The sequence below is a fragment of the Dermacentor albipictus genome, chromosome 6 (genome assembly GCF_038994185.2).
Source record: "Dermacentor albipictus isolate Rhodes 1998 colony chromosome 6, USDA_Dalb.pri_finalv2, whole genome shotgun sequence".
NCBI lineage: Eukaryota > Metazoa > Arthropoda > Arachnida > Ixodida > Ixodidae > Dermacentor > Dermacentor albipictus.
This window is the reverse complement of record NC_091826.1, coordinates 79,475,642-79,500,866: the sequence shown is the minus strand read 5'-3', so window position 1 is coordinate 79,500,866 and position 25,225 is coordinate 79,475,642. Positions and strand designations below refer to the sequence as shown.

The 25,225-nt window shown below is 48.1% G+C and overlaps 1 pseudogene; it reads right to left on the bottom strand.

Annotated features, from left to right (window-relative positions):
• Positions 1–1,426: 1,426 nt before the first annotated feature.
• The window catches only part of LOC139047044 (uncharacterized), a 43,946-nt pseudogene continuing 20,147 nt past the window's right edge, over positions 1,427–25,225 (bottom strand).

Genomic DNA, 25,225 nt, shown 5'->3' with positions numbered 1-25,225 from the left:
ACCGTATTTAATGCAAGCCGCAGTCGTCGCATGCGTCGGGAAGCGGCAGATCGGAAAGCAGCCGCTCGAGACGTGCGCGTTATGTTTGTTGTTTGCCCATGCTTTCTAAGTATCTAAGTGTGCAAGCACCATAACTTGTAGTGGTACCACTCTTGTAGAATAATATATGCACACAATCACAGGAACGTTACGTTTGCAAACATATTATTGGGGGTAATTTAATCCCCACAACAAACAGGCACACATATTGTTTCATTTATATGCGATGCAGATGGAAGCGGCGCCAAACAGACCAATGGCAATCAGAACAGTCTTCTCAGCAGTCAGCACCACCGGAACATGTGCTTTCGTACTGCAGCGACGCAGCTCTCGAGCAGCAGCAACACACGTGTGAAACAGACTCCAGAACATGCCTTTGTGAAGTGACGGAACCGTCAAGAAGCAGCCCAATGGATCTGCAGTGATCGAGTAGTATGACAAGAAAAGTTCCTGCTGCCAGTGTGACTTATGTTGTAATTGAAATAAAAGTGGCTAAATTTCTTAACATGGTGCGTACCCCTAACTCGACGTTGTCTAGGATCTTGTCGGACACCTGTGACACGCACTTGGCTTTCACTCTCACATCACCGTCCACAATTTGTTCAACGCCCTACACGTTCGGAAGCAGACGCTCCCCTATCGTGAGGTTGCCGCCACGAAAAAAAAGCTGTCGGCGTCGGCAACCTTCTTGAAACCGCACGGCAATCTTTGCATCGCTGTTGTGCAAGCAGGCGATCTGCCACCGTCGAAAACGGAGCGCCGTGAGAACGAGCAGCGAAGAAAAGCGCAGACGGCACAACGTAAACGAAGAGGAGACTACGCCACGACGCGACCGCTCTGCTTGGCGTTTCCACATTGGGGCGCTGTCAGGAGAGGCGCAGTAGCGCCGCCTGGCCATGGTTTTCTCGTCTATACCGCCGCGACGCCGCGAGCGACGGGGCGTGTTGGAGCCCCGTTTCTCCTCTGTTGTGACGTCACGGTGTCACGTGGTCAGCCTTGAAGGCGACGCCGCGAGCGACGGCGCGAGTTGGAGCCCCGTTTCTCCTCTGTCGTGACGTCACGGTGTCACGTGGTATGGCATGAGTACTCAAGGTCATTGAAGGCGACACCGCCGCGCCTGAGGAGCTGGGTTGAGCTCTAGTAATATGCTTCGCATAAAAGATGAAGATTGCGCATTATTATTCTGTTCTGTTTTGTAGTCTGTTTTTTGTACTGTACTTAAGCAAGAAGTAATTAGGAACCGGCACTGGCTGCTTTTGTCGCCATTTTGTTCCTCTAGCTTGCGGTGATTGGTGTGAATTGGTAATAAAGATGTTAGGAAAAGGTACCGATCATCAGCAAGTTAATATATGAAAAAGAATATAATTAATTCACATAAAAGGCTCAGTCACGTCTGCTCCCAACGGGGCCCTATTTGGCAGCATAGCAGAGCACCGAGAGATAACACACGAGTTTCAATCGTCCCGATGTTCACATCCAATGTGTCCACTTTAAGCATCATGATGTCACGATATATTCATCTCCCGAGGAATGAAACCAAATGTAGTTTGTGGACCAGCAATGATAGCAAGATGTTCTAGGTTCGTCAAGCGCTGCCGCTATTATTTTATATGATGCATGCCGAAGACGTTCCGCTAGCTCAAAACACGAAAAGATGGCATGCCAAGCCAGTTTTGCTTCACATATATGCGGACACAAAAAATAAACAAAAAAACTATCGGTAAATGCTACACGGACTTCAGTTGTCAAGCTCGTTGATGCTAAATTTTCCCTGTCATTTTATTTCGCTTCATCCCATCTTAGTCTCCCTAAACCAGCTAATAAAACTTCTGCATGAGCAGGAAGGCATGTCACCTTTCAATAAACTCCCATGTCTGTAGAGCTATCAATGAATAAGAAAGCCGGTGATCTGGAAGCAAGCTAGTTGTGCGTGATGAAAGTTTATTATTGCATATGGAATATAAAAAAGCGATAAATAAAATAATCAAATATTTTTGATTCCTCATGTCAGTGAAATCTATGCAAGATGACATTGACTATTTGCGATCAATCTTTCTTACGCCTTATGCTATCCGAGAAAATATGTTACATACATAAAAATCAATCACACGTTTATGATTAAGACGTAAGAAAGTTAATGGCACCCGTAACAGCAATATAACAAACTGAAGAATTCAAAGGTTACTGCCCATGAGGTCTAGGGATCCAATATCCGCCGCGGCGTCCGCATTTCGATGGAGGCGAAATGCGAGAACACCCGCGCCGCTTGCAATGGGGGCACGTTAAAGATCGCCTGGTGGTCAAAATTAATCCGGAATCCCCCACTACTGCATGCCTGACAATAAAAGCGTGGTTTTGGCGCCTAAAATTCCAGAATTCGTCTCACTGCCGAATGGCATTCCAGAAGTCTATGATAAACTTTTGGTAATTTCATTGTTGTTTATAGGCAACCATGTTCACTTGAATAATACTGTATTAAAAGAGCAGGTACTTCAGGCGCCTACCTCATAGGAAACACAAATTGTGTTACATTGTTCCCACTGACCTTGACTGCCACGTTTGGGCAGCACGTCCACTATCTTCAGGAAACTTCGAATGTGGAGCCAGCAGTCATGGTTAAGGTCGACGAGCTGTAGCCTGAGGCCGGCATCACTAGGGCACTCCACCATATCCTTCACAACGCCAACCATTTTCATAAACTTGTCAAGGCTACAGTTCTGGGCGCGAAGCAGGGCTCTACGAATGATCTTCTTCGCTTCGGTCTTTGTGACCTCAGCCTCTTCCCTGACCATTTCGAGAAAACGTGGGTGCTTTTGCATCAGCTCAATGGCGCGTATGCCCTCAACACCACCTTTTTCGCCTCGGACGAACTGCGCAGAGTGCAAGATAGTAGATGCATTCTTTTTGGTCACTTCCTGCATGTAGAGAGATTAGCTATGGTTGGTAAAGTATAAAAAAATATTGATAGGCCTGCAAAAGTAAAATGTTCCAAGTATTTTATAGCGTACGCGAAAACGGAAGTGAAGTGTATACTGCGTACAAATCAATAATGAAATTGAATGTGACCGTGCATATCGTGGACGACATAATCTCGTACATTGCCAGTATGAAGTCTACGCTACGGAATATAATCATTTTAACGTAAAGTGCCATCCAGTGAAACATAGAGTGATCAAACATGAAAGGCAAGCATCATTTTGGGTGCAGAAAGATAATAGACATCAACATCATTATAAGCTTATTTGATGCCCACTGAAGAGGAATGCCTGTCTCGGTGATCTCCAAATACCGCTGTCTTAACCGAGCAGATTAAAACTTGCGCCTACAAATTACAGAAATTATACATCCCGGAAAGATAATATATTGGTTCGAAAATTGCAGTGAGGGAGCGCAATATAGAAAGTTGTTTGCTGGTTCTTTTTTTGCCATGTGCGCGGTTGGCGCACCTTCCGACATGATGCACGTGCTCGCTGTCACATGGTGAGGATCGTAGTAAGCAACATACACCTCCCTGGAAATGCAATTGGCAACGAGGCTTTGCAGCTGCCGACACGACAGCTCGATCATGTAACGAAAAATTAAGCATACTCAACCCGATTTTGTAGAAAATGCTTTCAAGCATCGTGTGTCTGCAACGAACGGGTACTTCTGTGCCCGTGGGTGTGTATTTCAGGGCTCATACTCTCTCTCTCTCTCTATACATATATATATATATATATATTGAAGTGGGGTTTATGTAGCTCGTTCGAGGGATCGCAGGTAGCTCTAGATACGAGTCCTAGCGCTTCGCACCAACAACCCGCGCTCGTGTCTCGCGCCGCAGCGGTGGCAGTCCGCACAGTGCCACATGCATATTACCCACTACAACTACAGTGCCACATGCATATTACCCGCTACAACTTCCCCCGGGGCGAAGAGGAGCCATCCTGGCGACCTAAGGCGATGATACGATAAGGGGGTCGTGGTACGGCTTCAGGCGGCTGACGTGAACAGTCTCGCGGCCACGGCGGCGTTTGTCCGAAGATGGCGTCACCGGTTCGACCACATAATTCACAGGCGAAGTACACGCGACGATCCGGTACGGACCTTGATATTTCGGGGCAAGCTTTGGGCTAAGGCCTGGAGCTTGGAAGGGCAGCCGAAGCCAGACGTGAGAGTCCACGGCGAAGGACTGTGTGGGCTGATCGTTGTCGTGGCGATCTTTGCGGATTCCTTGGGTATCCGACGTGAACGAGCGAGCCAGTTGGCGGCACTCTTCAGCATGGCGAGCAACTTCGGAAAGAGGGGTGAATTCAGAGGCATCCGGGTGATATGGTAGTACGGTGTCGAGGGTAGTGGATGGTTCACGCCCATAAAGAAGGAAAAATGGTGAGAAGCCTGTGGTAGCCTGAACGGCGGTATTGTATGCGTACGTCACAAAAGGGAGGACATCGTCCCAATTGGAATGATCCGACGCAACATACATGGTGAGCATGTCCCCAAGGGTGCGGTTGAATCGTTCCGTTAGACCGTTAGTTTGTGGGTGATACGCCGTAGTGGTGCGGTGAATAGTGCGGCACGCGGCGAGTAGCTCATTAATAACTTCGGACAAGAAGACACGGCCTCGGTCACTGAGCAGTTCTCGCGGTGCGCCGTGCCGTAAGACGAAATGCCGTAAGATGAATGCGGCGACGTCGCGAGCAGCAGCCGAAGCAAGTGCAGCAGTCTCAGCATATCTTGTCAGGTGGTCTACTGCGACAATTATCCAACGATTTCCGGTAGCGCTGCATGGAAGAGGCCCATAAAGGTCGATGCCAACCCGATCAAAAGGACGTGCAGGACACGGTAAAGGTTGCAGAGGGCCTGTCGTATGAGAAGATGTCTTGCGTCGCTGACAGGCTGCACATGACCGAATGTATTTGCGGACATAAGAATACATGCCGCGCCAGTAGTACCGCTGGCGGAGCCGCTCGTAGGTTTTCAGGACGCCAGCATGAGCTTGTTGTGGGTCTGCATGGAAATACGTGCATACGTCGGAACGCAAATGGCGAGGGATGACTAGTAGCCATTTGCGACCGTCGGGCTGATAGTTTCGGCGGTACAAGATGGCGTCCCGTAGCACGAAGTGGGTGGCTTGGCGACGAATGGCTCGAGGGCATGTAGACGTTGAAGAACTGCTAAGAATGTCAATAAGAGAAACAATCCACGGATCTTTTCTCTGTTCAGACGGCATGTCAGTAACAGCAAGCGTAGCAACCGGGCACTCTGTGGATGAAGGTGGCCTTTCGTCGGATCGCATGGGCGCACGGGAGAGCGCATCTGCATCAGAATGTTGGCGCCCGGATCGATAAATGACGCGAATGTCAAATTCTTGGATCCGAAGAGCCCAACGTCCAAGACGCCCCGACGGGTCTTTCAGTGACGCAAGCCAGCAGAGCGCGTGGTGGTCTGTCACAACGTCGAACGGACGGCCATACAAGTAAGGGCGAAATTTGTTTAAGGCCCAAACAATAGCTAAACATTCTTTTTCCGTGACAGAATAATTGGATTCTGCCTTCGTGAGAGCACGACTCGCATATGCAACCACATATTCTGCAAAGCCAGGCTTCCGTTGTGCAAGGACGGCCCCAAGACCAACGCCGCTGGCGTCGGTATGAACTTCAGTCGGTGCACTCGGGTCGTAGTGGCGTAGAACAGGCGGTGAGGTAAGCCGACGACGCAAAGTGGTGAAGGCTTGGTCACACGCCGGAGTCCAGTCGCGAAGGTCACCAGAGCCAGCCAGGAGCTTCGTCAGGGGAGCGATGATGCAGGCAAAATTGCGCACAAAGCGGCGAAAATAAGAGCAAAGACCGACGAAACTGCGGAGCTCTTTCACTGTAGTCGGCCGCGGAAATTCTGCGACAGCACGAAGTTTGTCAGGGTCGGGAAGGACGCCGTCTTTGGACACGACATGGCCAAGTATGGTCAGCTGGCGGGCTCCGAAGCGGCACTTTTTCAAGTTAAGTTGAAGGCCGGCGGTGGTAAGGCAAGTAAGGACTTCGCGTAGACGAGAGAGGTGAGTGGTGAAATCAGGGGAGAAAACTACCACGTCGTCTAAATAACATAAGCATGTCGTCCATTTGAGGCCTCGTAGAAGATTGTCCATCATCCTTTCGAATGTCGCGGGTGCATTGCAGAGGCCGAATGGCATTACGGTAAACTCATACAGGCCATCAGGCGTAATAAAAGCTGTCTTGGAGCGGTCGGATTCATCCACTGGCACTTGCCAATAGCCCGATCGCAAGTCCAAAGAAGAAAAGAATTCGGCACCATGAAGACAATCTAAGGCGTCATCTATGCGCGGTAGAGGATAGACATCTTTTCGTGTAATCTTGTTGAGGCGACGATAGTCCACACAGAAACGAATCGAGCCATCTTTTTTCTTAATGAGGACTACAGGAGATGACCAAGGGCTGCAGGATGGCTTGATAACACCACGTTCAAGCATGTCTTCAACTTGCTCGGCGATGACACGACGCTCGGTGGATGACACGCGGTACGGACGCTGGCGTAATGGTGCGTGATGTCCCGTATCAATGTGGTGAGAGACGGTACTTGTGCGGCCTAATGATGCTTGGTTGCAGTCAAAAGAGGCGTGAAAATCATTTAAAAGAGTAATAAGCCGCTCACGTTGTGTCGGCTCGAGGTCAGCGGCAATAGAGCGACAAAAAACATCCGGTGGTACTCGGTTAGATGGCACATGGGGTGCCAATGCTGTTACGTTGGCAGTATCCACGTCGTCGGGAACAGGGAAATGCACAATAACGTCAGCGTCCACAGTCTGGATGGTACCAATAGTCTCGCCACAGTTCAAAGCCAAAGTGTACGAATTTGGGTTAGAAATCAGTATTTCTGCAGCCCCATGGTGCACCGTGAGGAGAGCGAAAGGCAACAATATAGGCTGGCGGCGGATGAAGACGGCAGCGGGTGAAAACATGACCGTCGCTTCGGCAAGCGATGCGCATGAAAGAGGGACAAATACCGCGCTGTGAGGGGGAAGGTCAGTATCGGAAGCTACACAGATCCTGGTAACATCATGAACTTTAACGTCGTGAGATGGCATATCGCACAGAACGGAGAACTGAACCTCAGCACGTGCACAGTCAATGACGGCGTGATGGCGCGACAGAAAATCCCAACCGAGAATCACATCGTGGGAGCAACAAGTTAGCACAAAGAAATCAATCGGATACAAAATGTCTCGAATCAACAGCCTGGCAGTGCACATAGCGACTGGCTGAACTTGCTGTGCACTGGCTGTTCTAAGCAATAATACCGAAGGCATCATGGTCACTTTCAGTAATTTACGGCAAAGTTTCTCACTAATCACAGATACAGCAGCTCCTGTATCGACGAGGGCAAGACATTTGATGCTATCAACAGACACTTCAATAACGTTAGCGGGGGAAAAACGAGGACTTTGATGTTCCGACGATGACGCAGTTCGTGCCTCAGGAACTGCGGAAATCAGTTTTCCGCCTCAGTAGTACTGGCACTGGGCCTACGACGCATGGGTGAGAGTGAGCGCCGACGAGGGGAAGGCGAGCGACGAGTATTGTAGAGCTGTGACTGCGGTGCTGGTATGTCATCAGCAGCGTAGACTTCCGATGGTGGTCGCTGAGGCATACGGTATGGTCGGAATCCGGAGCTGGGTGGTCGCGCGGTGCCCACGAAGGCCGGCAAGCGCCGGCGGCAGAAGCGCGCTACATGCCCCGGTGTACCGCAGGCATAGCATATTGGGCGGTTGTCAGGAGTACGCCAAGGATTTGTGCCTTGCTGCTGTGCGCTGAAAAAGGGAGCGACCTGCTGGCGAGGCGAGGGCGGATGAGAGAACACCGGCTGGAGAGGCGCTGAAGGCGGAGGAGAGAATCCCGGCAGACGAGGCGCCCGTGCAGCGGCTTCAGCATACGTCAGAGGCGCGGCCACGGGAGCCGGCTGACACGGAGGTGGAAGAGCTTCGGTCACTTGCTCTTGAATTACCTGTCGGATCGCTGGAGCCAAATATTGAGAAGGCTTCTCCGTGGTCGGCAAAATCGAGAGCTGTCGCGCGACCTCCTCGCGCACAAATTCTTTTATTTGCGTCAGCAAAGTTGCGTGGTTGTGGCCAATAACCAATGCTGCTAACGAATCTTCCGTAGGCGGTGGGCGCCGAGCTAAGATGCGTTGTTTCCGTAGCTCGTCAAAACTTTGGCACAAGTTGATAACTTCGGCCACCGTACGCGGATCCTTCGCTAGCAACATTTGAAATGCGTCCTCATCAATGCCTTTCATAATGTGTTTTATCTTGTCCTGTTCCGCCATTGACGGATTCACGCGCTTACACAGGTCAATGACATCTTCGATGTAACTTGTGAACGTTTCACCGTGATGTTGCGCGCGCCCCCGTAAGCGTTGTTCTGCGCGAAGCTTGCGCACAGCGGGGCGCCCGAACACTTCTGTGAAACTTGTCTTGAATCTGCTCCACGTTGTGAAATCGTGTTCGTGGTTTCGGAACCAGAGGTTCGCGACGCCGGTTAAGTAAAACAGCACATTGTGCAACTTTGTGACGTCGTCCCACTTGTTATGCTGGCTCACCCTTTCGTAAGATGACAACCAATCCTCCACGTCATGATCATCGGTGCCGCTAAAGATGGCAGGATCACGCTGGCGCAATGCACCGGAAACGATGACCGTCGGAGGCTGGGGTGCATCTTCCTGGGTGGTTTCGTCAGGCATGGTCGCAGCAGTCGGTAGCGTCCTGCTTCGGAGTTCCAGTTTTTGAGGTTACCCCGCACCTCCACCAAATGAAGTGGGGTTTATGTAGCTCGTTCGAGGGATCGCAGGTAGCTCTAGATACGAGTCCTAGCGCTTCGCACCAACAACCCGCGCTCGTGTCTCGCGCCGCAGCGGTGGCAGTCCGCACAGTGCCACATGCATATTACCCGCTACAATATATATATATATATATATATATATATATATATATATATATATATATATATATATATATATATATATATATATATATATATATATATATATAGGCAAAAGCAGGCCCGGAAGAGTCCCATCGACATTATTGTTAGTTAATGTTACTGCACAAATGTTATTTCTAAAGAAAGCACTGCCTTAAAAATAACCAAGTCACCATTATGAACATTTCTGGTTGGCAGGATTCGAACACAGGACCTCAAGCACAGAATTAGGACATTGAAACCATTAGGCCACGGACGCATTTACCTTGGTGGATGTGTTACTTGTTTGATGATAATCATCATTAGTCATGAAGGCCTCATTTGCGCCACCAACGCTGTTTTTCCGCCAAATTACAACGAATACCACGCATGGACACCATCTTGTGAAGAAGAAATTCTATGAGCTGCCCACATCGTGTGATCCTCGTCCTGTACAATATCGCTTGATCTAGCCTCCGAAATACCTCCACAGATTCCATTGCTCTCAGAGTCAGTGTGGAGCGTAAGGCCTTGCTCTAATTATGCGCATTGCTGCTGCGCGATTGCTCAGTATTTAGTGCGTTCGAGTCCGAAATGCACAATGCTTAAGTGACACTGGCTCAAATTCCAGTATATGAGTGGCTGTGTAGATGCGTTAATATTCTTCGCGCTTAGGCAGTGTTGAAGCTTGTCACTACGAGGTGGCCTGACGGCAAAAGAAAATCACCGGTGTGCCAAACCGAGTTTCGAGCAGTAATATTTCCTGTGGTTCCGTCATACTGGACACACACAACTTGCAAAACGCATGCGCATGAACTTAAGGGCAAAAGCGCATTGAAATGATGAAATCTGTGAAACAATAGCTTAAGATATGAGAGATTTCACAGTAGATTTCATTGCTTAAAGATGTGCAGGACAAAAAACGCGGAGCTACAACAATCTATGTGTTCGCGAGAAAGCGAAGCTCACTATCCGATTAATCGGTGCAAAAATAAACTGTATCAAAAATAACACAGTATCCGAGTAAACTCTGACGATTATTTCATTCAGCTAAGATGTGAATGATGTTTAACATGTATCTTTTTCTGCGTGTATACTTGTCCCTACAAGCGTTCGTGTAACTCCCCTTTTGACATTATTTGGCTCTCTAAATTTCGAAGCACGGCGAGTTTTCTAAAGAAAGCAGTACAATTACTCTTTGCGCATATGTGAGTACATGCAGAATAACAGCGTTTTTGACGCAAAATGTTGATAGATATCATTGTTCCACCTTGTAACTTTCCTAAAGATTGTCCAGTGCCTGCGATGTCTTTAGTAGGCCACCGCTTTCCATGGAATGGCCACAAACAAAAAGCAGTTAGAACAGAGCCATACCAGAATGTCCAGCAGGGCGCTCTCCTTGCGGTTGGCAGCGTCCCTGAACGCTTCGGCCTTGTGTACAGAATAGCTGCGCACCTCTCCACGGCCTTCATGATGCATCGCGTTGAAGATGCTCGCAGGAATACCGGTGAACTCGATGAGGCTGAGACTCCTGCTAGCGCCATGCGCGAGCACGATCAAGTCGTCCCAGAAAAGCACCAGACCTTCGACGTTGACTCTTGACTAGCTTGAGGTTATAGGCAAGAGCATACACCAGTTCTTGCTCCACATCCCGAATTTCCTGGTTTGTCCGACAGTACCAAACGTGAGTAAGGTGTATGTCTACCTCATTAAGCGTGGAGGAGACCCTTATATATGCAGCCAGGGCAGAAAATTCATAGCATTTGAAGCCATCGGTATGAACACACAGTGAAGTTATGTGCTTGCAACCACAGACAACACGTAAAGTGTTCATAACTGAGGGCGGGACGTTGGTAATTGTGTTGCTCGATGCGATAGTTGCATTGTAGATTTGCGGACATTGCTGTAGCGTAATGGTGTTGTGGTGAATGCAAAAACTCTCGATGACAACGTGATCATCAAGTCCCCGCTCCCGGATAGTTGTGGAGACTCTGTCGATACCATCTATGCAGGGCAAGGAGTTGACGACCACGGACTTGATTGCGCTGTTGTCCGCCACTGCGCCGAAGAACACGAGGCAATCTGCTTCTTCAAAGGGCCGCAAATCGATGCTGAGCTGGCTGAGCGACGAGTTAGATTTATGCAGGGCTTCGAACAAAGACTTCATGCACGTAGCCGCTTGGGGATCCGGAAACTGCATATCTGGATCCCAGGATGACATAAGGCACACGTTCAACGACGAAGGTAGCTTCGGGCGGCGTAGTGTGGCATTCCGTTTGATCACTTCGGCGAAGGGGATGACCGTGAAGATGCTGGAAAGGCATGTACACAAATTTTTTGTCGTTACAAATTTAAAACGAAATTTAAAAAACGCGAGAAAAACACTGCTTAGTGCACATACATAATCTTATGCTAGAAACAGAAATCGACGTTACTTAACGCGTAAAAAGAATTTATGTTTTCAGAAACAAAGATCACAGTCTGTTTCATAAAATCCGCAAGTTTTTGACAACCATCGCGTTAGCGAGACGGCGTAAATCAAATATGAAACAACCACATTGATAACCATGACATGACATTGAAATGAGGGGCTGAGTTTCCGGGGCAAAATTTAACCAGAACGAAATTTGTTTGTCCCGTTTTTCGTTAGGGCTCGTCATCTTCCAAATTATAAGCAATCATTTAAGAACGACAGGCAATCTTACTAAGTAACATCAATAGCGCTTTTTTGTGCTTTATGAGCAAGTCCAACTTTAGCTAATCAACATGCACTGCTCACGTGCGTCTCGAGTTACAAATAAAACAAGAGCTTGAATAGACGACACCAATAGTAAATTTACCCCTTGCCACTACAAATTTCAGGAGAAAAACTTAACTCACTGTTACATATAATTCGTTCATCAACATGCAATTCCCAACCAAAGTTTGAAATAAAAGAAAAATATAAGAACGAGTTCGCTTTTATTTCATGCCGTTAAGAGCGATTTTTTCCGAAAAAATATTTGTTGTTTTAAATAAATAATATTTGTGTAGTAATAATTATTTGTTTCCGGAACACTTCAGAATTCAAAAGCTCGCGCCAGCGTATGAAATACGGCGCTATATGTTTTGTGCTAAGTGGCATCCCCTAAATCATATTTGATGTATCATACTTAGTGCCAAATATGCCTATATGACATGTTCGGCATTGGGGAGTTAAACAGTATACGTCCCCTAATAAGTGCTGCGAGATGCCCTATTGGTTGTGGCCACTCATAATACATTTTAAGCTATACACACAATAATGGGTCGTCTACAACGATGACTGCATTGAGTTCTTCCAAGGTATTCATCTCGGAAATGGCGTCGACTATTTCTATCAGGAGTGTTTTCATCAGAGGTGAGCCCCTGTCTGAAAAGTCTGGTGATTTGAGAGTCAATTTGCGTAGCGTGGAGTCTTCTTTGGCGAGGTATCTGGCGAAGACTGCGTTGGAGGCTTCATCGCGGTAGCCGAACACGCTTTCTCCAATGGCGAGTTCAGTGATGCTTTTGTTTTCATTGAGCTCTCGGATGAACCAACGCGCATGATTTTTGTCCATTTGGAGGTCTGCGATATCGAGTGCTGTCAGATGACCCGTGCCTGAGAAAAGTGACCTTCCAGGCAGAGGCATCCCAACTCCGCTTTCCTTTTTGAACTCGTACACTTCTAAGCCGACATATTCACCCAGCGGGATAGGATTGAGCACTTCGACCGAGGAAGTGCGTCTCCAAGGTGGTAGTGTTGATCCGCAGATTCTTTTCAAAGAGGGATTGAGCTTTATTGCTGAGAGCATCGAACGACGAACTGTCAATATGAACGTGAGTTCTAGTGCTGTGATGCAGCGATGCTCGGCGAGTAGATGTTCAAAGAGATCGAGGCAGCCGGGGGTGATTTCTACGCGCCTCACGCTGCGCGGGGGTACAAGTACGAAACGCCGAAGGGTAAACGCCTGCGAGAAGACGCGCAAAATGAGGGGCTGGAGATCGTTACGGATCCTTCCGCGCCCACACGCAAGGGCAGCAGCGTATGTGCGGACACTTCGCCCGACCTCACGTTTACGAAGAACGTCGCTGGAGCGCGGTGGCATAACACGCAGGAGCACTTGGGGAGCGATCACTCGGTGATCGAGATCGAGGTGGACGTGGGACCGCACTATATATATATAGCATCATCACGGTTATCGGGACGGCACCAAGGGCAACCACTACCGGCTGGTGGAATGGGACGCGTTTCGCAAAGCCCGGAAAGAGCATAATCGCGGCAGCGAGGCAATCGACGACATCGAGAGTTGGACCGCGACGCTCAGGAGGGACGTTGAAGCGGCAACGCGGGAAGTACCGCAGGAAGCGCACCTGGAGGTGATAGATAGTAAACTGCTACACATGTGGGAAGCCAAGCGCACCCTGCAAGGCCAGTGGAAGCGTCAACGGCACAATCGAACGCTACGCAGATGCATAGCACGGCTAAACAGGGACATAGAAGAGCACGCATTGCAGGTATGCAAAACGCAATGGGAGGAGACGTGCAACGGTATGGAGAACCAGCTAGGGACGCCCAAGATTTGGCACCTCCTCCGGCATCTCTTGGACCCTGAGGAGACCAAATTAGCGCACGCGTATAAGATCAACAGGCCAGTACACGACTACGAAGGCACGTCCGCGGACATTCTAGAAGCCGTGCGAACCCGCTACGCCAAGGCAACTGGCCCATCGCGCATCCGGTGTACGCGGGGGAGTGTAACGCGCAACTAGATGAGGACTTTAGCGTAGCAGAGGTGAGGGCGGTACTGCACAAGCTCAACAGAAAATCGGCGTTGGGCCCGGGCGGTATAACCAATAAAACTCTCCGCAACTTGGAGACGAGTAGATAGAACAGCTGACGGATTACATGAGGTATGATAACGAAGAAGCAGGTGCTTTCTGCTGTAAAGCTAAGCAAACTATGCAGCAAGTTTTATTACAATGTGAAAACGTCTCCCGAGAGGTCGATTTTGGTACAACAGGCCTCCTCGAAGCCCTTGGGTTCTAAGAAGAGCAGTGGAAACGTAAACATATCCGCAGTAGAAATTAGTAAGAGGCGATTGAAGGATTGGTGGAAGAAAAGTAGGGAAACGACAAAAAACGGAGACGTATAAAAACAAAGTTCCTAATCGGGGATCAGCAAATTTGGTTGGGGGAGTTCATAGTTTTTTTTTCAACGTGCGTAGGACATTAGACAGTATAATAGCAAGAGCTTAGCGGCGCAACCCACTGCCCCGTTCTAAAGGGGACGCTCATGACGTCCGTCCGTCCGTCCGTCCATCCATCCATCCATCCATCCATCCATCCATCCATCCATCCATCCATCCATCCATCCATCCATCCATCCATCCATCCGTCCGTCCGTCCGTCCGTCCGTCCGTCCGTCCGTCCGTCCATCCATCCATCCATCCATCCATCCATCCACGTATTAGCCCCGATAACGAAAAACAGGGGCGCTGCGAGCGTCACTCGCGTGACTGTCAGGGCACGGACTCATGCCTGTCGTCTGCTGCAGTTCGGGCGGTGACCTGGCGCCTTCTGCAGTGTTTCGTCGTTCCCTATGCCTGTATACTTATGACGTGCCTCTCAGATATATATTTTACGTCTTCATTCGTGAAAATGTAATCAAGGAGCTTAGTTTCTAGACGACAATACATTTCTCAAAGGCAACGCTATATATACTGCCACCCGAGGGAGCTTGATCAGACCAGCGCATTACGGTTTTCTCATGCGCTGATCTACGCGTTGCAGTGGTAGCTCACGTGAATAATGAAAGCATAGACGCATAATCACAGCACATACGAATCCAGTTAGTTTTTCAAATTCACCATGCTGCAACATCTGTGTCACATTAAACTCTGGCTATAAGCCAACCTCAACGAGTCGGCTCACGGGGCTGCGCGTGAACTTGCCCACCGCGCTACCCTCGACCAATCGGAAGCCGACTCACTAGAGAACAGGGACACGCCTTCCACCTACAACGAGATAACTAAACACTACTATCTCAGCCGCAGAACCTACTTTGTTCCTCATCCGCGCCTCAATAGAGCTCAAGCATTAACGCTCCGTCTACTACAAACGAATACCTATCCGAATCCATCGCTCTTAAATAAAATCTATCCGGATACTTACACCAACGCTACCTGCCACGATTGTGGAGATATAGCCACGTTAGACCATATGCTCTGGCGATGTGCTCGGTCACGCTCTATCATCGCTAACAGCTCGGCCAGATGGGAGGCGGTTCTCCGCAGCCCTCTTCTGGCTGACCAACTCTGGGCTGTCCAGCAGGCCCACGATGTGGCCGAGAGGCTCGGCCTTCCGGTTCCCACGTGGGAGCGGCCCGCTTCGTGAAGACTCACGATCTGCAGGACTTTAATTTATAAAGTTTTACCATACCATACCATATATGACTTCTACAACATTGAACTTCATTTTAACACGCTGAAACATCTTTTCTCCCGACGTTCACTGTTCAATATCGAATTTTCCTATTTCTTCACAGAAACGCTCGCCAGTAACACATTTCCCTTCAATACTAAAACTGCGTTCTTTCAATTCAGTCCTGTTGTAACATCTTTGACTTGTGTTCGTCATATATGCTGACTACCCCGCCATTTATGTAATACCCTGTAAAGGGTCATTAGGGGTCCAATATTTGAATATGATGACTTAGCTAACACTGCAGTATAGATTCTTCAAGCACCACTTGCGTTTTTAACCACTTCGCAAGATTAGGCCGTTCTTCACCGGTTAAAATTCAGTGGAGATAATGTGAAGTAAAGCTGAGGTTGCAGCACACGGAAAGGAACGTACCAATATTTATTCCCTTTCTGTACTACGCGTTTAACTCACTTCAGCAATTTACTGGTTCTTCTTGCTTGAGAAACAGGCATTGGCGAATCTGTTTGGAGAACTGCCACAGGGATGCTCGGGCCAAATGTTTGAATGAAGTGTGCCTTTTACACCGTTTCGTTCCAGCCAGCAAGAAGCCGTAGCGTGATTCATTAGTAGTGTGGCACATATTGAAAATATCATTGTTCCCCAGTGGAGGTCAAAAGTCAAGTGAATTCGTGTGAGGCTTGTGATGTCTTCTTTATGAGGCGTATATACGAGGTCCTTTTTTATGTATTGACGAAACGAACAGTTTTCAGTTAGTGTAGTTTAAAGGCAGCCTAAGCTGCGCTTATAGTGCTTCGAGTATGCTATAGTTATTCTAAGCGGTGCGGTGAACAGCTACTTTATGGTTTCAATTCGATGTTCTGCTGAACTGCCGGGTTTCGTGAGAAATGCGTGCCTCGCCATAACAACAGTCGTTCGCTTCCGTTGCGGGAGCGATGTGCCATATCGTCGGCAAAAGCTAGCGAAGGCCATTATGACACATTTCATCGCTTGCAGTTGATTGGTTCTTGATCTTAACCACAAATTTTTTTTTCATGTGATTGCCGTTATGGTATCCTGGAAGTATACATATGTTATACATGATGCTCCATCGTGTTAACAGCCAATGCGCTTCTGGGTGCTTGTTTCAGAGAAAGGTGAAGGTTGCCAAACCTTTTCTCACAAAATGCGCGCCTAACTCTTCCTTTGAAGCTTTAATAGAGTTTCCACGTTTAACTAAACTACTCACTAAAGCAATGAGGAAGAATCATGATGAAAGCTTCGCTGGGCAGTGCCCGTCTAACCCCGATTTATAACCTTGATACCAAATATCAAGGTTTTTCTTTCATGCAAAATGCGATGGCTCCCATAGCTATTTACTAAGAGAATGTTAAGAGTTTAGAGGAGCATTATACATAACTTCGCGTGTTGAACTTGCAGACATTATTTTTAAGCCAAATTAATTGACAGACGAATGGCCTGCATGCATGGCCTTGCCATGCATATATGCATGGCAAGGCCAGTAAACCCCGTCAGCGCTACAAAGCTTGCGATACGCAAGTCGCAAGTTTTCATGACTTGCGCTGTTTCGAAGAAGAAACCGCGGTTCAGGAATGGCCGCAGAAATAATCCGAAACATTCTTATACCATGTCACATGGGAGTGTAAACACAATAAATCATTCCACCAACACAATAACCCGAGTGCGGAGCAATGGGAGAGTCGGCTTACCAGCTGCGAGCTCACGGCCCAAAGGGCCTTAGTGCAGCACGCTAGCGAGGTAGCTAGGCTCAGTGGAGCCCTGGAATAGGGGCCCACCCTTGCTGGAAGAGGCTCCAAGTCGCCGGCGCCCAAGACGACCGAGACCTCGAGACGCTAAATTCATGAAGGAACCAAAATAAAGTTTCTCTCTCTCTCTCTCTCTTCGAGTACGGCTTGAGCCGCCAATCCTACCCTGGCATTGAAGTCGCCCATCAGTATAGTGTATTTTGTTTTGACCCATCGCCGATTCCACGTCTTCATAAAAGCTTTTAGACTTCCTGGTCATCATGACTGCATGTAGGGGCATAGACTTGTACCACCTTCAATTTGTACCTCTTATTAAGTTTCACAACAAGACCTGCCACCCTCTCGTTAATGCTATAGAATTCCTGTATGTTACCAGCTATTTCCTTATTAATCAGGAATCCGACTCCTAGTTCTCGTCTCTCCGCTAAGCCCCGGTAGCACAGTACGTGCCCGCTTTTTAGCACTGTATATGCTTCTTTTGTCCTCCTAACCTCACTGAGCCCTATTATATCCCATTTACTACCCTCTAATTCCTCCAATAACACTGCTAGACTCGCCTCACTAGATAACGTTCTAACGTTAAACGTTGCCAGGTTCACATTCCAATGGCGGCCTGTCCGGAGCCAGGTATTCATAGCACCCTCTGCAGCGTCACAGATCTGACCGCCGCCGTGAGTTGCTTCGCGGCTGCTGGGGACTGAGGGCCGGGGTTTGATTGTTGTGTTCATATAGGAGGTTGTGGCCAAGTACTGCACCAGGGTGGCCAATCCTGCTCTAGTGAGAGAGTGCGTTACCGGTTTTGGTCACCGGGATCAGGCCGCACTCCAGGCCTGTTTGTGCAATTTTCTCAACACACGGTTTTCTTTTTTTGTATTTTCCGGTGGAGAATTGCGCGGCACCGGGATTTGAACCACGGTCATCTTGCACGGGAGGCGGATAGTCTACCGTCCCCGCAGGAGTTAAATTAAAAAATTACATTATGGGGTTTTACGTGACAAAACCACTTTCTGATTATGAGGCACGCCGTAGTGGAGGACTCCGGAAATTTCGACCACCTGGGGTTCTTTAACGTGCACCCAATTCTAAGTACACGGGTGTTTTCGCATTTCGCCCCCATCGAAATGCGGCCGCCGTGGCCGGGATTCGATCCCGCGACCTCGTGCTCAACAGTCTAACACCATAGCCACTGAGCAACCACGGCGGGTCCCGCAGGAGTTGTACGCCTCATTGGTGCCCTATTTGATCAGTCAATGTGGACCAATCTGATCTCGGTTATACCGCACGGATGGCACTCGGCTAGAGAGCCTGGTATTTATGACCTGCATATGTGTGGCCATATATAATTGACCATAGATATATATACATTGTTTTTAAGGAGCGTTCCCGTACAGTGATAAAACAAAGGAAAAGACATTAAAAAGAAACAAATTTGGGGGGAAAAAAGGAACATAAGAGGTGAATTGAACTCGTGACCCTTGGATGTTGGCCGGAAAGATAGCTCAGGCGGTTGGTTCGTCAGGCCCCAGCTTAATTTCAAGCGTCATAGCTCCTGCTCCGAGCCTCATACTTACGTGGAAAGGGACTGATGTTGTCCGCGATAGTCGATTTCTTCGAAGGCATACTTTCTTGGAAAAATGGCCGCCCGAGGAGAAGAGCGAACTCGAGCGGCTTTAGAGACTAGGGAAATTACAGCTGTCAAGCGACTAGTGTGGCGACCGCCAGGGAGCTGCAGAGGGCATTGTGCACATTCGACGCGGTGGGGTGAAAACGAGTTTCTCTTGTTGCCTTTGCTCCCTTACTCGCGTTTGTCATCTATATACGCGTTCTGAACCACCCGCAAAGGTAGTGTGCGAGACAGCCACAACCACAGCAGCCCGAAGTAGCAGCAGTGGGAAAGTCGACGGAAGAGGCAAAAGAAGCTTCGTTTCAAAAGCAGCTCGACTACACATGACAAAGCCTACACCTGCTGGTTTTGCCTGCCAAACTCCGTGACGTCATTCTCCTTGATTTGCAGGACATACCCACATCAGGACGCTTATGCGTACTCTAGCTTGAGCGCGCCAGAAGTATGGCTGGCCAGGACTTCCTACCTGCGTCCATGGTTACGTGCAAAGATGCCAAGAATGACAGCGCAACAAATCGTCGTTTACGAAGCTTGCTGGGTTTCTCCAACGCATCGATGCAGTCTGCCAGAAACAAATCGATAGTGGTTGCCCCAAAACCCTTAAGCGCTACGCCGAGACAAAAGTTGTACAACGCGCCAAGGCTTAAAAATTTGCTGTTTAGTACATACCACACCATTCTCACTAATGGTGCCCAGCGTTATCAATGTTACAGCGAAATTTATGAGCAACGTCTTCAAAGGCGCGCACTATCGCAACAAAACTGGCTTCCTATTTCCCAAACCAACCCACTGCAGGAAGGGTTAGATGGCACCATCGCAGACATGCTATGGGCACTCTGCAATGACCAGGCGGCGCAGCGATCGGTTCAGCCGTCAGCGCCACCGTGTCAGTTGCGCCAAACACCGAGGCGGCCACTGCTACGGAGGCATGCTTTTGCGGCGCCCGTTTGAAACTTGTCGGACGTTATAAATTGTGATTTTAGGGCAATTGAAAACATCAAGGCCTATTTCGGACTACCGACTCTCGAGAAAGGACGTCGAATTTACGACAACCACCATGTATATCATGTCAAAGAAGTAAACAGCACGGTCATCACAGCGAGGGGCTTAAATTAAATCATGCTGATTTAGGTGCCAACACCACGATATGATTAGGAGGCACGCCGTGGTGGGGGTTCCGGAATAATTTGGACCACCTGGGGTTCTTTAACGTAGACCAAAATCAAATTACAAGGTTGCTTTGTTATTTAGAGCCCATTGAAATTCGACCGCCGTGGCCGGGATTTAATCCCTCGAGCTCGTGCTTAGCAGCCCAGCACCATCTACAGCCACTAAGCAACCACCGCAGCTCGCGAAGTATTTGTCACAACAAAAGAAGCATACTTACGTCGAACTCAGTGAGTTAACAAATCATTATTTTATGCCACTTAAGTGATCAAATACGGCCGTGGACGTCCTTGAACTGTCGTTTGTCGTTGTCACAACTGTAGAGGTTTTGGCGAGTAGGTAGCCAAGTGCTTTTTCCTCCGTTGACAAAGTGCCTCGAGCATATTTTGGTATTGTCGTTCGGGCTCGAATGTGAAAGGGCATTACCGCTGAAGCATCATAGAGGGCAATCAGCTGAGACTAAACAACGTGAAGACTGAACAAATGTGCGCTAGCGTGTGCGAGAGAAATGCTAATTTTCGAATACTCGACGTGTGCTGCTGTGTACTCCAATTTTAGTTCTGTTGTTCTAAGCGCGAGAAAATATTGGTGCGAATGAGCTCGGTTCCAGCATTCGCGTCTTGATCTTGGCGCAGGAAAAAACACAGCGCGTACAAAGTTCCAGCACGGAGCGCTTTCGAAGCTAGATTAGACACGTAACAACCACTGCGCGTTTCCTTTGGAGTAAGACGAGCTAAACAAATATACCTAAACTAATTTACAAGAGTGAGAAAAGGTTCACGCATTTTTGTGCCGTTGACGCTTTATTGCGTGTTTTTACGGATGTTGCTGCTGGTTCTTATTTTATTTTTCTTGTTTTTGCATTTACGTCTTAGTTCGTTTACAAGAATTCAGAAGACCGACACCAACCACGATGATCCATTGCAGCCGCCGGATTGTTTCCCCCGGTTTTGAAGGGAAGCGGTACAATTTGATACCGATCGACATTTCCTTCGAGGTGGTGACAATCCCTAACGCAGCAGTATCTGCGCGTGTTCTTTTTGTTCACACTTCCCACGAAGCAGCTGCCAAGAGGCCGCGGTGAATCCACTGGAAAATTGGAAACGCAGGCTTTCAGGCGGGCCTGAGCGCATTACGGACAATGGTGAAATGACGGTGAGGGCCCACCCGCGGGTGCTCACCGACGCTGCTAGGTGGTGCGACATGTACAGGCCAAACTTCATTGCAGGGCGCCCATAGAAATGTGTTATTGCTGCGAAACCATGATTTCTTGAAGCGAAGGTCATAGTCCCCGTAGACACTCTTTATGGCAAATCAGTTTTGCGGAATCCTGCAAGGCGGAGGAAATATCCTGAAAGGGAAACATTAATTGACCCGAATGTAGCGAAAAGTTACAAAGAGAAACACATGCGGGTTTCGCAGAAAGGACGCTTCCCAGACGAGGATAATTTCGTCCCGGTCCGGGATTGGAACCCAGAACAAACACGATTCGGGGCGGTCGCTCTATCATCTGAGGTAACCAGGAGGCTCGCAGATCGCAGCAAAACGGGCGAATAAATTGAGAACTCGATCGACAATCGAAAACTCAAAACAATTTGCCCGTTTATAGACAATAACAGACACGCACCCCCCTTCCCAACACAAATAGTTTCACATATGAGACCACGTGGTCACTGCAACGCTTTTGTCGACTAAGCCTTCTAGAGGCGAGTTTACAGAAATATTATTCAAAACAAGCGCATTTGACGTGTTATATTTTAACATGTCATAGCACGTAGATCTTCACCTCGTGCACATTCTTGTATTTACTTTTCCTTGTGCTTGAAAATCTCGACGCTCTTTATAAGAGAGTAAATTGAAGAAGGCTAACTCGAAAGACCTCTTCGTCACCACGTCTACGCAGTGAAGCTGAGAGAGACTTGAGGTACCTTTTGATGTGATGCTGTTTGTAGATATAGGTTCTAGCGCTAACGACAGCAGAAATTCTTTGCTATACAACGCTGTTATATACACTGCTCCTAAAAAGAAAACGAAAATGCCACAACTCACAATATCGCACCGGCCAACGGCAAATAGTGCTGTGCGGAAAAGAAAGCTTTGTGTACTTTTGCACATCTGTTTATTACCTAACAGGTTAGGCCTGCTTTCTTGTCCTCGTCTTTACCGCCCGCTTAGCTAATGCCTTTCAAGATGAACCAACGAGCCCATCTCGCCCCAATTGTCCTAATTGCGAATGTGCAAAAGCGAAAGCCAGACCGTCAACGAGTTTCTGAGCAATCTATGTACGCTGGTAACATTTCACGGTTGTCCCAGGCCTTGGGTGGTGTGCAGGACGCGCAAGGAGAGAGAGAGAGTGAACTTTAATAAGCACCAGCAGTTTTGTCGGCTGGGCCTAGGCCTCCCACGATGGGACGTCGAGGTATTGCCTCTTCGCCGCTTCGTAGGCCTGCTGGGTCGCCCAGAGTTGGTCGTCGGGGTGGGAGCTGCGCAGGGCGGCGTGCCATCTCGACGAGAGGGTCACGGGATTAAGGTCCTCGGTATTGGTGTTTGCACTCCCATAGCATGTGGGGGAGTGTTGCCGATTCAGTTTTACAGACCTTGCATGTCTGGCTCGGGTAGATGTCGGGGTATATAGTGTGATAGCGTGTGAGGGAGGGGTACGTATTCGTCTGTAACAGGCGAAGGGTGGTTGCCTGTGCCCTGTTTAACTTGCGGTGAGGGGTGGGGAAGGTTCTTCTTGCGAGGTAAAATGACTTTACAAGGTCGTTGTATCTTGTAAGGCGGTCGCGTGAGATGGTGCAGGACGCGCAAGGACATAAGAAACAAGCAAACAAACAGGGAAGTTGCAGTGCATTGAATGTCACTCTGCTTCCCGTCAACAGGTACAAAAATGGCACAGTCATTCCAGGAAGGGTTTCAATGGTTTCGTAGAACTGATCTTGTTATGATGGATGAGCAGGAGTGCCAGCGACGTGTGCTCCTTTGTGGGTCAAGCACAAAAGGCCCTTGAGAGCAGCGAGAAAATTAGACCGCGGCCATGCTTTTGCTACACGCAAGGATAAGTTGCAGCCTGCAACGCCCATTAACACTGACATTGATGCCGCCACGAGGTTTGCCCCTGAACCTTGCTGCGAACGCCGGTCTTGACGATTATACCACACACCCACAACATATCTGGGGCATTAAACAAGGCATCTTGTTTTCATTTAGAAATGTGTTATGTATAATGAATAAAGAATAATCAAAATTTCTGGGTAGAAATACATTGCTGCTGCTTAAAAGCAGGGAAAAACAGTTATTACAGAACATCTAATCTCATCTTTAGTGTCTTTGGACAATATTAAATGGCGAAATTGAACGCTGTCGCTTTTATTTGCACAGTTATTTTTTGAATGTATTAAACATAGCGCCTGATTCGTGACATTTAGCATCGAATTTCCGCGGTATATCCAGGCAATATCGAAACCAAGCTCCGCGGGGATGGACGAAAGGGGGCCCATGCATATTGCATGTATTTGCATGCATATGACTTGCATATTGTGTGTGGCTATTGTTCCATGCGGGCGGGTGCCCCGACTAAGAGCAACTGCTCCGGTGTCTCCATCTGTCGGCTCAACAGGCCAGCGCTCCAGTTGTTTTTTGTAAATATACATTTTAAAACACCTTTGGTATTCAATCCATAGTTCGGGCAACAATATCAAGCTGAAACGCCCTGTGAAGAAGTTTGAAACTGAACGTGTCGGCCAATCGCAGCGCCTACCGATAGGGCACGCTTTGCCTGGTTGTGTCGAGTGAGGATTTGCTGCTGCGTGCTGTCATTCAAACTTGTTCCCGAATTTGTTTACAGGGCGTTGGCGTCTGACTCGCAATCTCCATATTTCCTGTATTTGGCCTTCAACTTCGATTGCGAGTATCTCAAGCTACCTGCGATTGTTTGGATTTTGAAAAAAAAGAAAGTCGACGTGTCATAAATTGCGACGCCCTACACGTTTTCCCACATAAAGAACTGCCCGCAATTTATATATAAAGACCCAATTAGGATTTTTTTAAATTATTCTTTTGAGAGCAACTAAAGCTGCTGAAATGTATTTACGTCTAGTCGTAGACCTTGTATGCAATGACGACAAGCTTCTTACGGCCGCAGCTGTTTTATAGAAAAATGCCGCCTTGTTTAGGCACACTAGCCACCTTGCCAAAACGTGCCACCTTGTTTTAGGACACCGCTTAGAACACTTGCAGAAACTGCAACACTTACCACCATCTAGTGCGTTATATCACTTTGAAGACCATTGTTACGTCGAAGAGTCCAGCAGTCACCGATTACTGCGCGAATGAGCGCCTGTTCTTTTATCACGTTTACTTTGTAAAGAGGTCCCATTGCAGTCTTTGACTCCGGGACCTGCTCCTGAATATTAACAACTTGTAATCATTCTAATGATCTCAATAAAAACCGATTCTGATTATGATCGATAAAAAGCTCCACGGCGGCATGAGAATTCTCGGCCATTCTTGTTCATTAAAAGAACGTCTGGTATCGAGAATGCCAACATTCGCCTTTCGTTTAGCAATAGACACCGCCAATGACGCTTTGGATTTATAAAAAAATAAGGAGCGGTAAGTGAATAGTCTAATTGAAGAATAGTTATGACGTTTACAATACAAAATAATCGAAAAAGTTGTGCAAACTCGATCAGACATCCTTCAACTAAACGGCGGTCCGATGAAAAAACATAAGCATGTTTCCGTTGCGTTCCAAAATAGACATATCGCGCATGACACCAAACGGCCCAGTCATCTCTGCGGGAAGTAATGTCGCCTCAGTATGGCCTACTACTGCTTGCTGCTTCCTGTGACCCACACCCACCGCCGTCACATGATCTCACAGCGACACGTTTTTTCTTGAGGCCTGGTTCTGCCCCATTGTTTATAACCTATGAGATGGTTGAGCATTGTCATGCCTACACATGGCACATCGCATGTCAGCAGAATTGGCGGAACAACTATGGGGCTCTACGTGCCAAAACCAAAATCGAATTATGAGGAATCGAACATCGATTCCTACTTTGTTTGGGAATCTTTCTGTGTTGTTTAATTTGCATACCGATACTCAGCGGTAATGGTGACAGCGAATGATTATATTTCTTCAGCATTTACTGCAAGACGAGGGCAGTGATTTGGTACCAAATGTTACCTTGCGTGCATCACTGCTGTTCGTCTGCGTAGTGCAATGAACATAC